Source organism: Arachis stenosperma, chromosome 2 (genome assembly GCF_014773155.1).
Source record: "Arachis stenosperma cultivar V10309 chromosome 2, arast.V10309.gnm1.PFL2, whole genome shotgun sequence".
NCBI lineage: Eukaryota > Viridiplantae > Streptophyta > Magnoliopsida > Fabales > Fabaceae > Arachis > Arachis stenosperma.
The window spans coordinates 16,408,911-16,430,696 of NC_080378.1; the positions used below are offsets into that span (position 1 = coordinate 16,408,911).

At 36.4% G+C, this 21,786-nt stretch overlaps 1 long non-coding RNA gene across 1 annotated transcript; it reads right to left on the reverse strand.

The window, feature by feature from the left end:
- Positions 1 to 287: 287 nt before the first annotated feature.
- LOC130960762 (uncharacterized) lies at positions 288 to 1,158 on the reverse strand. Its single transcript, XR_009079238.1, has 3 exons — positions 1,111 to 1,158; positions 967 to 1,033; positions 288 to 369 (listed from the first exon to the last, which is right to left on the reverse strand). It is a non-coding gene; the product is annotated as an uncharacterized LOC130960762 (long non-coding RNA).
- Between the last annotated feature and the right edge of the window lie 20,628 nt (positions 1,159 to 21,786).

Consider the following 21,786-nt stretch of genomic DNA (forward strand, 5'->3'; position numbering starts at 1 on the left):
ATATAAAATTATACTAAATTTATTTAAATAATAAAAATTATCTGTAAACAAAATATATTTATAAAGAACCAAAAATATTAAAATGAAATTAATTTTGAATATTCATACATCTCATACCAAATTAAGCATAGTCATATCAAAATAAGCAAGAGACCACTTAGAATTTACTACTAATACTCTACGAAAAACTAAAATATTATATCTTACATAAGTATTTTCTAATAACTAAACCATATTCCACAATCCATGAATCTCTTCCTCTTGTTGCTACTGTTTGGCCTTCATGTCTCCAAGTTCATCTTTTAAAGTTGTCGCTTTTTCTTTGAGCTGTTGCTTTAAAATGTGGTGACCACAGAAAATAACTCAAATCTGCAATCAATTCCAGCAACCAAGTGAATCCTTTTTTAACTTATAAAGTCTAAAGGCAGCAACTTTGACAGGCAACAACAAAAGAATCATCCCATCAATAAAAGAATAACCTATAACTCATCAAATCCCAAATGCCAATATCTCTTACAAGCATTGTTTATAGCATTCATAGCCATCCTAAAAGGCATAAAGATATAGCAGTGAAAGCTTACCAAACCTACTACTCTTTTTATTAACCTCCTAATATGTACGCTCAACTTCACATTAATATATATACACACATATATATCCATTGGAATTTAGTTAAATTTAGTTAAATTCATACATTTAGTTAAATTCATACATTTATTGTCAATTGTGCCAACAAGTGTTGTTTTAGACAAAAAAATTTTATAAGACAAAAATATATAAGTGGAAAATTAAAAGATAACAGTCAAATAGCAATCACAAAGAGCAGAACCATTTGTCCTAATTGGCTTTTGAAACTAACAGTTTAAAACTACATTATGCACATAACTCTGACTAAGCCAATTAGATTCCAGCCACAATACAATTCTACAAAATTTAATCAGAATGTAGCACATAACATTAACATACCTTAACTGCAAGTTCTCCAATAGCCCAGCATGCATTATTTGCTATTGAAATAGCCTGATAAACCAGGCTGCAAAACAAGGAAAGAAGCAGTTCATATGGAAATTCATTAGACACAAAAGAGCACAATCGGTTTTATCATTCTACCTGCCCCAGTTTCGGACATCTGTCCCTCCTCCGAGTCCAAGTCCTTCCATACTAACTACAACAACACAAACACCATCATGTCAGTAAACAAAATAACTATATATTCTTAATCAGCTGAGGAATTTTGTAGAAGAAAAATTCTACAGATCGATGCAAAGTGAAGAAAACACAAGTCCTCAACCTGAGCCATTACTTGAGCAGCATCCTATCTTTTCCAATAGTCTTCGGTACTACCTATACCACAAAAGAAAACCAGTTTATATTAAGCTATTCAACAACAAAGTGTTTTCATAAGTCATAACCAAATCAAATAACTCCTAAGCGATTTCGTAAATTTTGTATTAGGTCTTCTCTCTTTAAAGCCAAGATAAATCCAAGATAAATCCTAAAAAGTTAAAACCCCAACACCAACAAGCATGGTTAATGAAATTGCATAATAAAATCATACATCTGAAGAGCTAACATGGCAAGGGGTGATGGAGCCTCCAATCTGCACCAGTCCATCAGCGGTGAACAATGTAATTCTATCCTCATGAACCCATTGAATTTCTGAGAAATCATTGAAACAAATTAGCAATATAGTACTTAGCAAATAAATTACACCTGTAACAATCCAAATGAATACCATCTATCGTACATTCTTATTCATTTCTTAGCTTGTTTAGCCTAATACCCTTTTGGCGACCGGTTTTCTATCTAACAATTAATATCACAAACGGACTCGGACTCACACAAATTTCATGTCCACATGTTCGTATTAAACTCAAGTTTCTAAAGGTCTAGAAATCATATTTTTCTGGGCAGTCTATCTCCAGCTATTGAGGAAAAACCGAGACTGTTATTCTAGGTTTGTAGGAACAGCACCTTGCTGTCTTGTTATGTGGTTTTTATGTTGTGAAAGCCTACGCACGGACTATCTCTCTTATCAAAGTAACTCTAGAGATCCTAACCTTTACTTTGAATTATATTTTACTACATTTGGACCAGAATTGAATTTTATACAAGGTTTTAAAATTCTGCTACTGCACTTGTAAAGATTCAGAAAAACAGCAAGCAGCAGCGTTTTTATAAAATCCATAATAATTTCAATTCTAATCCGCTGCTTCTAAATTTTGGGTAGATTACACTCAACTTTCCTAAGTTTCAAAAAAAACAAGTTTTAAGTTCATATCACTTCATTTGATTAATTAATTTTCCATTGGAAGTAATGCCCTGTTTTCATAAATCAGTTTAGAATTTCCAGCAAGCAACCCAGCTTCCAAGTGACTTAATTAAGTCTACAAAATAGATATGAACATGAAATTTGTACTCAATTAAAGTGAAGATGCAGATCTTCAAAACCCCTTTGGTGGCAACTTAAAATGTTACGTAAAACAAAAGTTCCAGTGGTTTGAAATCAATGTTGCAGAACCAGAAAACCAGAAAAATTCTGCAGCAGCTACTGTTTTCAAAAATTCATATCTTTTAAACCACTTGGCCAAATCCCTTGAAATTTTTATGGCACATTCAAGACACACCTGAGTTTTACAGAAAAATAATTTTATCCAAAAAGGTGGTCTGGACTATTACCAGAATTTATTTTAAGTCACTGCCAAATATGCAGAAATTCTGCATCAAGTAATTCCAACAACCTCACATACCAAATCTTATATTTAAGCCAAAAACTCCCCTAAAACCATAATTCCAACTTTCTTGTGACTAACCAAAGTTGCTAGAGTGATTAGCGCAGTCCCAAAAATCCAGAGTCAATATTTTCCAAGTTTTCAAGTGCTTATACACAAGTGAACATTCATTTTTCTGCATCATGTTAAAAACAGAATTTTCACATGTACTTTCTATCATTCATTCACATAATAATTCATCATTCATCATCATCCAACTGGGTTTAGTTATAACAGAACCCATCTCAAGCACAACAACTTATACTACCAACTAATTCAATCATAAAACATGGCCTTTAGCCTTCAAGTAAATTCTGCACATAGCAACTTAAAACCCCAAATAACATTATCAAACCTACAATTCACCAACAGCACCATCAATCAGTCACAAACATATCCTTCTAAACACTCAAACCCTTACCTCTTTTGAAGTTCAAAATTCTGTTTGTGCTTCTTCCTTGAATTAAAAATCCTAGCCACACAAAATTGAAGTTTCGGTCACTCCTCCCTTCTCCCTCAACTCCGTTTCATTCTTTTCTTTCTTCTATTTGTGTGTGTCTGTGATGACCCAGATGAAGCAAGCACTCATATAAGTAGAAGAAGAAGTGGAGGAACTTGTCCTGTCTCTCCTTCTTTCCGTCTTGGTTCTGCTCTCTCTCTCCCTCTCTTTGCTGCCTTCTGTTTTTTACTCTGATGAAGGCAATCTCAGTTATCGATCAATTAAAACTTAAAAAGTACCAAATGCCATGAATCCAAAAAGCACTGCACCCTTCAATAACCTAAAAATCCTGTGAAAGTTTATAAATTATACTTGAAGAATACCTAACTCAACTAAAGCAGCAAAATCACTAGGCCTTGAAGAAACAAAATAACCATAACTTAGAGCACATAAACATCGAAAAGAAGAAGCAAAAGCTCCACCATTTCATTTCAACAAAAACTAATTTTAATTTTCAAGATTTCAGCTCAAATATTCTAAAAAAGCACACACATTTGAATATTATATATACAAAAATATGTTTCACAACTTGCACAATCACAACTAGCGCTGCAGAATCAAATTCCGCAATTGAAATGAACTTCAATTACAACAATTAGTGAAAGAAAAATCCAGCTACTTGAATGAAATTTCAGGAAAAAGAAGGAAAGATTACCAGAGTCGGATTGGAACCACGGGAAAGATCGAAAAGGATCATCACCGGATAGGTTGGAAGAGTCATCGGTGGCTTTGACCACGATATAATGGCGAGAAGAACGAGATGATGAGAAATTTAATGAGGATCTGAAAAGCGGGGAGAGAGGAGATGATAGCGTGGAACGAGAAATTGATGCAAGAGAAGAAGGGAATCTGAATCTTGAGGAGATGATAGCGGTGGAAGAAGCCCTAGCAATGGCGGTGGAGTTTCAGCGGCGACCAAGCACCCCTTTCTTCTCTCCTCCATCGCGTTTTCTCTCTCCCTCGAGCTCTCTTTCACTGGCGCTCGACAGCGGTGGAGCCATATGCGGCGTCGTCGTTTCTTTCCTTCCTTCCCCTCTCCTCTCTTCTTCTCTTCTTCTTCCTGTGCTCCCCTTTTCTGATTTCTTCTCTTTCGTGTGTGTGAGTTGAGGGAGGATGAGAGTGCGTGAGTGAGGCTGAATGGATACGAAAAGGGGGGAAATTTTACCTAATGTGAGAGCGCAGCGAACAGAAGCGACGATGAAGACTAGTGATGGCGTGGTGAGTGGTGAGTGACGAATATGAGTGACTGGTGGAGATGGTGAGTGGTGAGTGGTGAGTGTTGACTAGTGATGGCGATCCCTTTCTCTGATTTGGGGGTGATGAGTGGCGCGAAGAATTGAAAAGCTAAGGGTAATGATGATCGAGTGTTATGTTTTCAGTGGCTAAGGGTTATGTTTTCTGATTTGGCTAAGTGTTTGTACGCATGTATCATTTGGGGAAGAGTAGTGCTAGGGAGCCAATGGCTTAAGTGTACAATGTGTACAATGGGCTAAATTTTTGGTCCATGAATAAAATGAACATCACCATACTTGCTAGAATAACCATCCGATACCAAGGATAACCATCCGGATACCAAGGATAATAAACATCTCAATAAAAAATTAAACTGATTTTGGGATTCACCAAGGATCGAACTCTTGACCTTTCGAATCTAGACCTCTAATACCATATCTGAAACCACTCATCCCAAAAGCATAACCTGACAAGACAATATAACACTAATGGTCATATCTCTAATACTTCTTAAACCTCCATTGTACACATTGTACGCTTAGGCCATTGGCTCCCTAGACTTTTTCTTTGGGGAAAATTCAAAAAATTTACTAAGTGTTATTGGACATTTCACTTAGATATATTAGGCAACACTTTTGAAGCGCACCCAAAACTTAATAAATAGGCTACTCTTAAAAAGCGCTCTCTTTGATATAAAAGTGTACCCATAGATATTAACATACGGCTACGCTTTATAAGTGATTTCTATAATATCTAAGGCTACACTTTTTAAATGATGCCAGAATTGTGTTTCCTTTTCTCTAAAAAACAGGCAACACTGAGAAAAGCGTAGCCTATTCTATGAATAGGCTACACTTTTCAAATGTAGCTTAAAAAAAGTGTGGCTGAATGGGTATTTTTCTTGTAGTGATACCATGAATTTCTTCCCAATACTTATCAAATTTTACCCTCATACTACATGCCATATTACTAATCAGTGGATTTGGAGATGCAAACCATTTTTTCAAGGCAACATTTATATCACATACTTTGTTAAAATAAATATTGGCTGTTGAAACTTGAGTACCATAAAATAATTGTGTCACATCATAAAACAACTTTAATTTACCATAAATTTCTTTAGCAAGGTCCTACTCCTTATTGCTTGGCATGCTTTTGTAATTAGGATCCTTTTGTCTTAATCGAGGAAACACATGTCGATACAACCATGCAGTCTCTAACATCACATAGGTGGAGCTCCATCTAGTTGGACAATCAAGAGCTAATTTTTTTGTAAATTGAACATTTGACTTACCACACTAACTCACAAAGGTTTCATGTCTTTTAGGGGTTGAAGTCAATATACCACACTGCCACGAATTTTTTCCACACTCTCCTTAACCAAATTTAGACCATCTTTCACAATTAGGTTCAAGATATGAGCACAACAACGCATATGCAACATGGAACCCCCAACAACAAATATTTTGAATCTAAGCACCCAACAACTCATTAACCATAACATCATTAGTAGAAAAATTATCCAATGTAATAGTTGATAATTTTCTATCTGTGTTCCACTCTAACAAAACTTTCATTAATGCATTCGAGAGCACTTCACTCGTATGAGAAGCGGGAACATAAGTAAAACTGAAAATAATTCAAAAATATATTTCAATTATTATCTAAAAGATAAATTAATTTCAAGTAAAAAAATATAAAAAGTCATATGAATTACTAGAAGTATAATTTAGAAGATTACCTTAATATGCGCATTTGCAAAATCCATGAACTATCAATGTAGTGTGCCGTGACAACCATGTATCCTTTTTCTTGGTTGGAAGTCCACATGTCGGTTGTAACTGCTACTCGACTATCATTTCCATCCATTATCTTAGTCATGTTAAGTTTCTCCAACTCATACATTTCAAAAATGTCCTTTTTAATTGTGTTTCGACTAGGCACCTTAAAAGTTGGTTGCATTGATGCATATACTTCCTTCATTCCAACATGTTCCATAAAAGATAAAGGGTACTCATGCATACATATGGCCTTGGCAATACACCTTCTTGTATAAGATGGATCAAATACAAAAGCATCCGCAACACTCCTTGCATGTTTAGACAATGAATCAGCAATTGTTGATTGTCTAGAGTTTGCTAATTTGATCTTTTTACAATAGTGGAGCACATGATTATTCAAATTTGTAGTTCCATTTCTTGGATTGGTTCCAAGAATTGATTTGCAATGGTTGCATTTTGCCTTCCAATCTTTTTCCTCTTGAAATCGAGTAAAGTATTGCCAATAAACACTCTTCACACTCGATTTGTTGCTATTTTCAATCGAAGTGGACTCATCTGGAACAAAATTAGCAGTTGCTTCCACCGGAGGTTCTTGTTGTTGTTCTTCTGCAGCCACATCTTGTGCCACTACATCTATATTGATACTTGACATTTCAAAGTGAATTCCCTACAAATATATATATGTGACATATTTAAATACACTTTGTATAGATAGTCAAATATACAATTTACACACATACATATAAAATAAAATAAAAAGAAAAAAAGTTTCTTTCTATATCAACTTAACTTCCATTAAAAAAATAGCTAAATCTACAACATAAAATCACAACTACAAAGTATCCTAGTTCCCTTCATACTTTGAATCATAATTAATCCTCCATAATTAATTCTCTATAATTCAATTACAGCCAACATTTTCCCATTTAATCCACAAGAAAAATGTAAAAACTATTAAGTTTTGTTTTTTTTTTTCTCACAAAAAGAATTTGAACGGGATTGAATTATTTGATACACTTTTTCACTTATTTAAAAGTTATTTATAATTTTATTAATACCCTTATAAGCTTTTGTAGGGGTAGGTAGAAGATCGAATTAGATTTTTTCTCTTTAGTTAATAAATTTATCTATTAAAACTTTAAAAGATAATAATAATAGAAAGGACTAGTACAACTTAGATCCAGTGAAGAAGATGCAGATACATAAACAGTAATAACATACAGGGAAAAACAAGCACGATACAGCACATAACAACATGGTAAACTATACAAAGCAGCACACACTACACAAAGCAGTTTAAGCATCTTTCACTAATTCAACCACTTAATTATGATGTACGTCCATGTGCCTTCATTTTGAACTGTGAAAGGTCAACTCAATTGGTAAATGGTAGTAAATTATCCATAATTCAATTTTTTAATTTGTGCATGATTTTCAGCTAAGAGTTAAAAAAACAAATAGATAGTTCCAAATTGACAGAAAGATCCAAAAGTATATTTAAAAAATTAAGTGACAGTTAAATTCAACATTTCTTTAATACCCATATTTAACATATATAATATATTTTGAAAAACTAAAAAAATTGAAAGAAGGAAACGTGCATTCATGTCATATCGTTTCAAAGTTTATTAATTATTTCTTAATGGAATAATTTCTTTAATTTTCAGATCTCTGCTGCTGTTTTCAAACTAATAAGCCTACAAAAGTGTTTATTCAACGTCATTCTATTTTTTAATGTCACATTTAAATATATGACTGTATAAATTAAAGCTGGACCATCATTCATGTTGCAACGTTTTTATTAATCTCAGTAAAACTTTTGATCTGAATGAAGAACCCAAAATAATCACAACCTACCCATAAAATAGCAGCACAGCAGAATACTAAGCAAAGTATTAACAAAATTAAAAAAATGAAGAACAAGTGAGCAAGCATTGACCTTCATCTGAGGCGGCGAGCAAAATCACCAGATGAATCTGCACAAACACAAACACAAAATCACAACACAGTTCAATAACAAGTAGCACAAATATAACAAAATAATGAACAGAGTAGTGAGCAGTTAAAAAAAGAGAGAACAGAACAGTGAGTGGAAACCCAGAAACAGAGTGTATGAAAAAATAAAAAAAAACAAAGAACAGAGAGCAGTGAGCAGGCAGTGCTGACCTTCGGCGACCAAACTAAGACGACGGCGCGAGCAGAGGGCAGACGAGGACGACAGCAAGCAGAAGACAGGCGTAGACGATGAACACCCAGAGTGCAGACAAAGACGGTGAGTGAGACGAAGACGAAGCTGTTCGACGAAGGGGCTAGGGCTTAGTGTGCGAAGGCTTCCATGGTTCAAAGAGGAGAAAGTAAAGGACTGAGCTGCTTTTTTCTTTATTTCAACCCTAAACATACAACGATACCGTTTATTTGTTTGACTGAAGGTTGCTCTTGCTTTTGAATTGATCTCTCTTTTTTTTTAAATTTTTGATAAATTTAATAAGTAAATTTTACAAATTTATAAATTTGGTTCAGTGGCCAGGAGCCTTTTGCAAATGCTTAAGGTCCTTGGTTCAACTCTCATATGTAATATTTTTAAACATATATTATACATATTATGAAGGGTGCGGGTAGGGCGGGTAGGGTTGAGGTTCAACCCGCACCCTACCCACTCCGCAAGCCAACCCGCTCCGCGCCCAACCCTACCCACAGCGGATCCGGTTGGCAACCCTACCCGACCGGGTTGGTTCGGGTTGGATACCCGCAGATAGGGTCCATGTTGCCAGGCCTAGGTTTTGGCTATCATCCCTATCGTTAAAGGCAAAACCGTCAAACCTTGTGTTCCAAAGCGGACAATATCGTGCTAGCAGGTGGTCTGGGCTGTTACAACATTACTTGAGATCACTATTTTATCTTATGCAGTGAGGCACTTGTAGCCTTTGTGCTCTACATTGTAGCCCAGAAAAATTCATGGTACTGATCTGAATTTTTGTTTGTGCCTATTGTATGACCGGAAGTGTGGAAAACACAAGCAGCCAAAGATCCATAGGCTTGTATAATCAAATTTCTTTTCAAACAACTTATCAAACGGTGATAGCCCTTGCAAAACCTGTGTTGGTAGCTTATTTATCAGATGAATTACTTTCATAAAAGTCTCTCCCCAATACTTAGTTGGCATTCTAACACCTGCTAGCATAGCTAAGCCTTTCTCCACTATGTGCCTGTACTTTCTCTCAACACTGTCATTCTGCTGATGCTCATGTGGGCAGGAACACGTATATAATACATCTTGCACCTGTAGATCCTTGGCTAAGTTAAAAAATTCAACAACATTGTCAGATTGGAGCATTTTAATTTTAGTATTTAATTACAACTCAACTATTTGTTGGAAACATTTAAAAACCAATTTGAGTTAAGAACGAGTCTTAATAAAGTAAAGCCAAGTGTATTACTATAAGCATCAATAAAGATAACAAAGTAAAAATTTCTATTCAAATCAGGAATGGGGACAGCCCCCAGATAACTGTGTATATTAATTGCAAAGGAGAAGTGTACAATGAATTTGAAGGAGGATAAGGAAGAGTATGGGACTTTCCAATACAACAGGATGCACAAGAATTTTTATTCAAAGAAACAATAATATTGCAAGATCTCAGAACAAAAGAAACAATATTATTTGCAGCATAGCCTAATCTATTGTGCCACAAGAGAAACTGGTCAACAGTGGACATAGTTGAGACAAAAGCAGCTGACTTATTTAATGGAGTAAAATTGAGAAACTTGTACATTTTCTTCTCAACATCTTTATGTATGATAATCTCTTTAGTTCCCTAAGATTTTACACAATAACCATTAGAGTGGAATTCAAAATAGACATTGTTATCACAGTAAAATTTATATACACTAAATAAATTTTTTGTGATGTCAGGTACATGTAGCAATTTGTGCAACAAAAATTCTCTATCACTCAAATCAATTTTAAAGAAAGACTTTCCATCAAGGTTGATATGCAAACCTGATCCGTTGCCTACAATTACTTGATCTGCACCTTCGTAGTTCTCTACTTCAATTAGATTCTGCTGGTTTGAGATCATATAGTGTGTAGCAGCCAAATCTGGATACCAACTCTGATATTGCAGTGTTGCCGGTGTAACCAATACATTACTTAAGTTTGCTTGTGAACCTTACAGGGTTTGTGAATTTGAGCCTTCATATTGAGTCTTAGAGCTCTCTGGTCAGTCATACTTATACCAGCATGTCTTGGCAGTGTGCCCAAACTTATCACACACTTGACAAATAGGTCTGCCACTATTGAGCATTCTTGAATCACTATAATGCTACTGCCTTTCATTGTTAAACATTCTTGCCCCTTTAGCACTACCAAAACTAAAACTTGAATTATTATAAGCTTGAGTTTCAAATTTGGATCTGTTTTCACCAAACTGTCCATCATTATGGAAATTGCTGCCACCTCTCATCTGTCTGTCACCACCTCTAAAACCAACTTTTGTGTTATAGTTCTGAGAGTAACCTGGTGCATTTTCTGCCACATTTGCTTGTATGAACGATTTTGGTTTTCTGAATCTCTCCAGCATACTTTCATAAGTCAATAACAAAGCCTTTAGTTTTCCAACTGAAATACTCATTGGTCTTGCCACTACTGAAGTGATTACCGAGCTCTACTATTCAGTTAACCCGTTTAGAACAGCATTTACATGATCACTATTACGCATTAGTTCTTCTACCGAAGCTAAAGCATCAATTGTTTCTTTTTAGAGCTAACACATACTCATTTACTGAACTTCTTATCTTAATACTACTCAATTTATGTTTCAATTGCATTATATTTGCTCTAATTTGTGAAGAAAAGTTATCTAACCTTTTTCAAACTTCATACGAATAAATGAATCCTACCATTTCGAGTGGTGAATGACTTGATTATTGAAGCAAGAAGCCATAATTTGAGCAACGCTTCCTATCTCTTCCAAACAGCAAATTTTGGTGTTACTTTTTTCGATCCATCAAGCCTTAATGGAATTTCTTCTCCTGTAATGTGATGAAGCATATTGTGGCTTTCAATCGTTAATTTTTCCTGATCTTTCTATTGTAAGAAGTTGACATCATCGAGTTTCACAGAAATTAGAGAAGAGGTGAAATTTGGAGTTGTGTTTGACTAATTCATTGAGTTTTCAGCTCGCTAATTGTTATTTGCCACTGAATTGAATAGGAAGCAGCACTGATACTATGAAAGATATCAAGCTCTAAGTAAGAGAAAAAGTAGAAGAAGAAGAGAGTTCAAAGATGAAGAGAGTAAGAGCAGAAAGAAAAAGATGGTTCTAAATTCAGTTTTTGGTAAATTTAGCAAAATCAAGAGTAACAATAACTTAGCTTTAGCTAGTTATAGAAGGAGAATACCAACTATCTCATTGAGGTCTATACAAGTCAAACTAATTAATTGACACATGCTTAATTACAAATTGATCACTAACTAACTAAAAAACTGATCACTAACTAACTAATAACTACATACAAACTGATTTGACTAATTGTAATACTTACCAATTGTGTACCAATTTTTGTTTGCACTAATTCTATTTAGTAGCATTCACTAATATTATCTATCAATAAAAAACAAACGATACTATTTTTTTTTGTTTTTACTCATTAAATATTTTTTAATAAAACTAATATTTTTTATTTTCTGTAAGTATCGTTTGGCTAATTTTATAAATAAATGTTATTTCTTATGTAAAAAAATTACTAATAATAACTTCTATATCACTAAGCATTTAAAACCATCGAAAAGAAAAAATAGAAATCATAATAATAGATAACAAATCTAACAATAAAAAATTTGTTTAAATAATTTAAATATATCTTATTTAATATTTATTATTTCATTAGAATTAATAAATATTAAATAAAATAAAATTAAATTGTTTAAGCTAATTTTTTATTGTTTCTCCATTATTATTATTATTATTATTATTATTATTATTATTATTATTATTATTATTTGCTTTCCCATTCGGTGGCATTCATGCATTTATAATCAAATTAGTAATTAAATATGCAAATGGCACCCAGTGGTAGTTAAGCAAGTAGTGGTGTATTAATTAATTACAAAATTACAAGTTAGTACAGTATATTCTTTTTTTAAAATGATCAAATGCCCGTGTACATTGCCTCAATAATATATTAATATTTACTTACAGGTATGTTGGCTAGATTCATGAATCCTTTTATATCTTCAATGGATTACAAAATTTGAGCGTTTAAAGGGAAGCACCGAAGCACGAAACAAAAGAATGAAAGAGGGTACAACTAATTTAACAATTACAAAGCCAAATTTTGACCAAATTCACTAGATCCTCTGTCTGAATTATAACAATAATTAATTAAAAACCTTAGATTCGTGACAATGCACTTTGTACGAGTCATCTTTGCCTATTTTTGACATGTTCATTGTACCTAATTTGCAGTCCACAACTTGCAATCTGCTTCCTAAATTTCTAACATATAATTACTGCGTGCCTAAATATAATAGTAGTATAATTAATTTAAGTAGGGCAAACCTAAAATAACACTTGTCTTTGTCAATTTTTATCTTTGTCCAACTTTATAATAAGGTTATGAAAATTACACTGATTATGAAAATTAATCAATTCAAAAATTTAAAGATTTTACCAAAATTTAATTATAGTTAAATTAGATATGATAAAATAGTTTTTTGTTGCATAAAATATCATTTTATTTTATTTTTATTGTTGAACTAGATTTTGAATAAAAAATACTACTAACTCCCAAGTTTGCTAGCTTTTTTTACCGGTTTTATTAGTTTTTTTACTAATTTATTATCACCAATTTTTATATTTTTTTGGGTGACTATATATATATATATATATATATATATATATATATATATATATATATATATATATATTTATTGGTGACAAGCTAGTAAAAAAGCTAATTGAACCAAATCAATTAGGTGGTTGATTTTCAATAAATTGGATTGAACAGATCAGTATAGTCAGAACTAATGGTAAATGATGGTTAAGTTTTGAACTTTTGATCACAAACATGGTGTGTATTTTGAGTTTTGATTTGTATTTCTTCATTAATTAATTCCTAAACGCGGTAAATTAGATGGATGCAATAATTCAAAAAAAATATTAAAAAATTACAGAAATATATTTTTCAACTCAAAAAATTTACCAAAATTAAAAATCATTTAAAATTTTTAATTAATATTCTAAATTTTTGGAACCTATTTTGGGCAATTAAATTAAGAGATTAAGTGGTTAATTAATTACGGTTTTTACATAATATACCATGAACAATCTACTTATTAATGCAATCACATTGTCTATGTTTTTTGTGCCTTTATTGCTATCTTTAATTTTACTTGCTTAAACACATGCACTACTCACATCTCTTCTTTAAGACATTTATGATTAATCATAAATTCCATTGTCACTGTTTTATTTGTTGCTTGAGGACAAACAATCATTCTAAGTTTGGTGTGGAAGGGAAAGAATAGGAGGAAAATGACAATAACAATGGTGAAGATCTACAAAGTGGTTAATGTAACACCCTACCATACAGAGTCTTATGCTTAAACTAAGAAGCACGGACACACCAAATTACTGCCGTGTCCACGTGTCGGACACGCGGTGGACACGGACACGCGGTGGACACGTGTCCGACACACCTGAGCACGTGTCGCAAAAAAAAAATTTTTTTTACTCGGACACGCCATGACACGGCACTGGACACACGAGGACCCGGCATTGGACACGCCAGGACACGATTGGCATGTAAAAATTGCAGAACACGCCAGGACACGATTGGGCAACCATCTTCATCTTCTTGTTGTGAGAGAAATTGGAGCACTTACTCTTTTATTCATTCTCTCAAAAGAAATAAGATAAAACCCAAACGAGCTGAGAATTTAGTGTTTGTGCATACCAATCTTCGTCTCATGTCAAGGAAAACTCCCCAATACAAGAAAGGAGAAACAATGATGTGGGATTTTGCGGGAGATGATTTTTCATCAATTGATGAAGATAATGGGGTCCTAGAAATTGCTAGTCTTTCTCTTGATGAACCGGAGTTGGAAGCTGTTCTTTTTGTCAATGAAGAAAATGAAGTTACTTTTTAGATGATCACTGTAGTTAGCTTTTTTTGGATATATCATTAGAATTGATGCCCCATATTTTTTTGGAAAGGATATGGAAATAGGAAGTAGTGAAGTTCAAAAGATAGTTAAAGAATACTCCATGTGTTTTTTTTTTTTTGAGGGGTTAGGAAGTGATTATAAGTTCAATTGTAAATTTTGACTTCATATTATATATATGATATATATTATGACTTTTGATTTTTTTTCTTAAAATTTAATATATATATGCCGTGTCCGTGTCCGGTAAAATTTTAATTTTGGTGTGTCTCCGTGTCCGTGTCCGTGTCGTGTCCCGTGTCCGTGTCCGTGTCTGTGCTTCTTAGTGCTTAAATCATAATTCAGAGATGGCAAGGTATTACGACCTCTAAAATAAAAATTTAGTACGTATAGTAGTATGAATGAGTGATTATAACTAGGAGCCTTTGTAGGAAAAGGGATAAACAAAAATCGCAACTCGAAAGCGCAACACTCCGATCGATAACGTAACGAACAAGGATAAACCAACGCAAGATTATATATATACAAAGGAGTGTCAAAAACAGGAATATCAAGACTCAAAATCCGGCTGCGAAGATAACCGGTCTGAGTATAGCAATATATGCATATGATAAAATAAGGAAACCCCAAAGGAAACCCAAAGGGACACAAATCCATAAAACCTATCCTCCAAAATCTCCTATAAGAGGAGTCATCACAGTTTGTATTATTTAATGGAGATAAAAGTATCTAAGCAAAACATATAAACTAAAACAGAGTCCCCAAGAACAAAGGATCTTCGCTAATCCAGAAGTCTCCAGCATGCCTCAGTGGGAAACCTCACGTCCTGCATCTGAAAACCACAAAATTCGCATGGGTGAGAACCAGAGGTCCCCAGCATGGTAACAGCTTCCACATATATAATACATAATAATAGAGGAAAGCCAAAGACAATCCTAGAACTTCCTCCAGATAATATCAAAGCTTATAAACAAGCTAAACCATATGTGGCGACTGACTAAAGATTCTTCAGTCTAACTAATACTTCCCTTTCCAATTCCTTCACACCTCCCAACTACCAACAGGAGTATAATGTAGCAAATACAGTTATATCAAACAAAGAATATACAAATAGGAACAAATAAGGTATTTAGACAATTAGCAAGTAATATACAGTCAAATAGGCAATCTCAAACAATTCATATAGTATGCATATGATGAATGCCTGTCCCTAGTGGCTGATGATATCATCTGTCGGTTATAGAGCCAACCCGACAAGTCCTGGTAGCTAACCATTGGACTGTCCCTCTATCGCGCATCCCCAACTCGAGTTATACTCATCATAAACTTGATCATAATCATGATCCATATCCATCACCTTCACTGGTGAATATTTACGGGGGCGAGCTCATCCGGGGCTTTCACAGTGCCCGGCCACCCTTACGACATAGGGTCAAAAGAGCTTCGAGTCTCAACCTGGAGCACGTGGTGGCTAATCACTGCTTCCTTCCAGGGAAACTCTCATCTCCAACAGTGGAAGTGCAACATTCACAATTCATTCAACAGCATATATGCATTTATACTTAGCCATAATCATGGCTCCGCCGTAACACGGCAATAATCTAGCCATCCGGCTCACGGTTAAATCCATAACCAGCCAATTCATCAACAATTACGGCCCTTCGGCCCATGGCATAACAAGAACTTCCACCGCCATCCTCCGCCTCTAACAAAATCATCTTTGATCCTCATTGATCATTCCTTTTTCCCTTGCTTCACTCGCAAGTTACCACATCCCCTAGCTTCTTTTCTAATTGCTAGGCATATCATAATGATTTAAGACATAAGTGGTGAGATCGGAGGCTTAGAAGTATGAGATTTGGCTTTTAAAACTCAAAAATCAACTTTGGGATGAAAACAGGGCCACGCGTACGCACACTCTACGCGCACGCGTGGATAGCCACAAAACTCATCGACGCGTATGCATCATGCACGCTAACGCGTGAATTGAAAAATAGCCAAGCGACACACACGCGTCAGCCACGCGTACGCGTGGGTACTCTCGTGCCCCAAGCACAAAACTGGCACAATTCTGGCACAACTCTCTAGAAAATAACTGGGCATTGGGTGCAGCACATCGGCGCGCCCACGCACACCACGCGCACGTGTGGGTGGCATTTTTTGGAAGAACGGCGCGTACGCGCCAAGTGCGCCTACGCGCGAAGGGTTATTCTGCTAAAAATTTTCTAACTTAAAAGCTGCAGAATTCACAAATTCAAACCCCAATCTTCCAACGGGCATAACTTTCTCATTTTAAATCGTTTTTCACCCGTTCTTTGAACGGCATGGATATCCCGGATCCAATTTCATTTCTAAACAGATTTGGCACAAAAAGGAGATCCGTAGTCCAAGTTATGTCCCGTCAAAGTATCCGTAGTCCAAGTTGTGTCATCCTCATTGAATGCTGTCAAAGCTATGCAGCATCTAGACACATCAAATGACTGTATGAGCGCTGACATTATTGACTCTTTAGTGGAAGAGATCAATATGACTGAGAGTCTCGAATCTGAGCTTGAGAATATCTTTAAAGATGTTCAGCCTAACCTGGAGGAACCAGAGGAAATAAAAGAACCTCTGAAAATTCCTCAGGAAGAGGATAAACCTCCTAGGCCCGAGCTCAAGCCACTACCACCATCCCTGAAGTATGCATTTTTGGGAGAAGGTGACACTTTTCCAGTGATTATAAGCTCTGCTTTGAACTCACAGGAAGAGGAAGCACTAATTCAAGTGCTAAGGACACATAAGACAGCTCTTGGGTGATCCATAAGTGATCTTAAGGGCATTAGCCCAGCAAGATGCATGCACAAGATCCTATTGGAAGATAATGCCAAGCCAGTGGTTCAACCACAAAGGCGGCTAAATCCAGCCATGAAGGAGGTGGTGCAGAAAGAGGTCACCAAGTTACTAGAGGCTGGGATTATTTATCCTATTTTTGATAGCCCCTGGGTGAGCCCTGTCCAAGTTGTCCCCAAGAAGGGAGGCATGACAGTGGTTCATAATGAAAAGAATGAACTGGTTCTCACAAGAACAGTTACAGGGTGGCGTATGTGTATTGACTACAGAAGGCTCAATACAGCCACCAGAAAGGATCATTTTCCTTTACCATTCATAGACCAGATGCTAGAGAGACTGGCAGGTCATGAATATTATTGCTTTTTGGATGGCTATTCAGGTTACAACCAAATTGTAGTAGATCCTCAGGACCAAGAGAAAACAGCATTCACATGTCCTTTTGGAGTGTTTGCCTACAGAAGGATGCCTTTTAGTCTGTGTAATGCACCTGCAACCTTTCAGAGGTGCATGCTCTCTATCTTCTCAGATATGGTAGAGAAATTTTTGGAAGTCTTCATGGATGACTTTTCAGTATTTGGAGACTCATTCAGCTCTTGCCTTAACCATCTAGCACTTGTTCTGAAAAGATGCCAAGAGACCAACCTAGTTTTAAACTGGAAAAAATGTCACTTTATGGTGACTGAAGGGATTGTCCTTGGGCATAAAATTTCAAACAAGGGAATAGAGGTGGATCAAGCTAAAGTTGAAGTAATTGAAAAATTACCACCACCTACCAATGTTAAGGCAATCAGAAGCTTTCTGGGACATGCAGGATTCTACAGAAGGTTTATAAAGGATTTTTCAAAAATTGCAAAACCTCTGAGTAATCTGCTAGCTGCAGACACGCCATTTATCTTTGATAGGGAATGTCTGCAGGCGTTTGATCTTCTGAAAGCTAAGCTGGTCACAGCACTAGTCATCTCTGCACCAGACTGGACACTGCCATTCGAACTAATGTGTGATGCCAGTGACCATGCTATTGGTGCAGTGTTGGGACAGAGGCACAACAAGCTTCTGCACGTTTGATGAGCGGATAATTTGTACGCTTTTTGGCATTGTTTTTAATATGTTTTTAGTGTGATCTAGTTAGTTTTTAATATATTTTTATTAGTTTTTAGTTAAAAATCACTTTTCTGGACTTTACTATGAGTTTGTGTGTTTTTCTATGATTTCAGGTATTTTCTGGCTGAAATTGAGGGATCTGAGCAAAAATCTGATCCAGAGACTCAAAAGGACTGCAGATGCTGTTGGATTCTGACCTCCCTGCACTCTAAGTGGATTTTCTGGAGCTACAGAAGCCCAATTGGCGCGCTCTCAACGGCGTTGGAAAGTAGACATCCTGGGCTTTCCAGCAATATATGATAGTCCATACTTTGCCCAAGATTTGATGGCCCAAACCGGCGTTCAAAGTCACCTCAAGAAATTCCAGCGTTAAACGCCGGAACTGGCACCTAAATGGGAGTTTAACGCCCAAACTGGCATAAAAGCTGGCGTTTAACTCCAAGAAGAGTCTCTACACGAAAATGCTTCATTGCTCAGCCCAAGCACACACCAAGTGGGCCCGGAAGTGGATTTTTATGTCATTTACTCATCTTTGTACACCTTAGGCTACTAGTTTTCTATAAGTAGGACCTTTTACTATTGTATTTGACATCTTGGTAGCTATCTTTGAGTTTCATGCTATCTTAGATCATTGGGAGGCTGGCCTCACGGCCATGCCTAGACCTTGTTCTTATGTATTTTCAACGGTGGAGTTTCTACACACCATAGATTAAGGTGTGGAGCTCTGCTGTACCTCGAGTATTAATGCAATTACTATTGTTCTTCTATTCAATTCCGCTTGTTCTTTGTCCAAGATATCACTTGTTCTTCAACATGATGAATGTGATGATCCGTGACACTCATCATCATTCTCACTCATGAACAAGGTGACTGACAACCACTCTTGTTCTACAAGCATCCGAGGCTTAGTGAATATCTCTTGGATTCCTGATACACGATGCATGGTTGATCGCCTGACAACCGAGTGCTCGCCTAACAAACGAGCCAGCCATTCCGTGAGATCAGAGTCTTCATGGTATAGGCGAGAACTGATGACGGCATTCAAGAGAATCCGGAAGGTCTAACCTTGTCTGTGGTATTCTGAGTAGGATTCAATGATTGAATGACTGTGACATGCTTCAAACTCCTAGCAGGCGGGGCGTTAGTGACAGACGCAAAAGGATCGATGGATTTTATTCCGGCCTGACCGAGAACCGACAGCTGATTAGCCATATGCTGTGACAGAGCATGGGAACATTTTCACTGAGAGGATGGGAGGTAGCCACTGACAACGGTTAAACCCTTGCATAAGCTTGCCATGGAAAGGAGTAAGAAGGATTGGATGAAGACAGTAGGAAAGCAGAGAGACGGAAGGGAAAGCATCTTCATACGCTTATCTAAAGCTCTCACCAATGATATACATAAGTATCTCTATCTTTATCTTTATGTTTTATTCATCATCTATACCCATTTGAGTCTGCCTGACTGAGATTTACAAGGTGACCATAGCTTGCTTCATAGCAACAATCTCCGTGGGATCGACCCTTACTCACGTAAGGTATTACTTGGATGACCCAGTGCACTTGCTGGTTAGTTGTGCGAAGTTGTGTTTATACCATGGTATTGAGCACCAAGTTTTTGGATTCATTACCGGGGATTATTTGAGTTGTGAAAAGTAGTGATCACAATTTCGTGCACCAACGTTATTTATTATGCTAGCCGTGTTCTAAATGACGCACAGAAGAATTACACAACCACAGAAAAAGAGTTACTTGCAGTGGTTTATGCTATTGACAAGTTTAGATCCTATTTAGTAGGATCAAAAGTGATTGTGTACACTGACTATGCTGCTCTTAAATACTTACTCACAAAGCAGGATTTAAAACCCAGGCTCATAAGATGGGTGTTGCTTCTGCAAGAGTTTGATATAGAGATAAGAGATAGAAAAGGGACAGAGAACCAGGTAGCTGATCACTTGTCCCGGATAGAACCAGTAGCTGGGGCGTCCCTCCTCTCTACTGAGATCTCTGAGACCTTTCCAGATGAGCAACTCTTTGCCATTCAGGAAGAACCATGGTTTGCAGATATTGCAAACTATAAAGCTGTGAGGTTAATACCCCAGGAGTACAGCAGAGTGCAAAGAAAAAAATTGATTTCAGATGCCAAGTACTACCTATGGGATGAGCCATACCTCTTTAAGAGATGTGCAGACGGAATGATCCACAGATGTATACCTAGAGAGGAAGCACAAAGGATCCTATGGCATTACCATGGATCACATTATGGGGGACATTTTGGAAGTGAGCGAACAGCCACTAAAGTCCTCCAATGCGGCTTCTACTGGCCTACTCTCTATAGGGATGCCCGAGAGTTTGTGAGTAACTGTGACAGTTGCCAAAGAGCTGGTAACTTGCCTCATGGTTACGCCATGCCTCAACAAGGGATCTTAGAGATTGAATTGTTTGATGTATGGGGTATTGACTTCATGGGTCCCTTCCCACCATCATACTCAAACACTTATATTCTAGTGGCAGTAGATTATGTATCTAAATGGGTAGAAGCAATTGCCACTCCCAATAATGATACTAAGACTGTGTTGAAATTCCTCCAGAAATACATCTTCAGCAGGTTTGGTGTTCCCAGAGTACTAATCAGTGATGGGGGCACTCATTTCTGCAATAAACAGCTGTAATCTGCTATGGTCCGATATGAAATTAGCCACAAAGTAGCAACTCCGTATCATCCACAGACAAATGGGCAAGCTGAGGTTTCTAATAGAGAGCTAAAGAGAATCCTAGAACGGACTGTTATTGCCCGTAGAAAGGATTGGGCAAAGAGCTTGGATGATGCTCTGTGGGCATACAGAACAGCATTCAAGACTCCTATAGAAACCTCTCCATACCAACTTGTGTATGGGAAGTCCTATCATCTGCCCGTGGAACTGGAACATAAAGCCTACTGGGCAACCAGATTCCTAAACATGGATGCTAAGTTAGCTGGTGAAAAAAGATTACTCCAGCTAAATGAGCTAGAGGAGTTCAGACTCAGTGCCTTTGAAAATGCAAAAATTTATAAGAAAAAGGCAAAGCAGTGGCATGACAAGAAGTTGTCATCCAGAGTCTTTGAGCCAGGACAAAAAGTTTTGCTCTTTAACTCTAGGCTCAGACTATTCCCAGGAAAACTTAAATCCCGGTGGAGGGGTCCGTATGTGATTACAGGAGTGTCACCATATGGATATGTTGAGCTTCAAGATATTGATTCTGATAAAAAGTTCATTGTTAATGGACAGAGGATCAAACATTATCTTGAAAGTAATTTTGAGCAGGAATGCTCAAAACTGAGGCTTGAATGAGTCTCAGTAAGGGTCCAGCTAAAGACAATAAAGAAGCACTTGTTGGGAGGCAACCCAGTCATTAGCAGGTTATT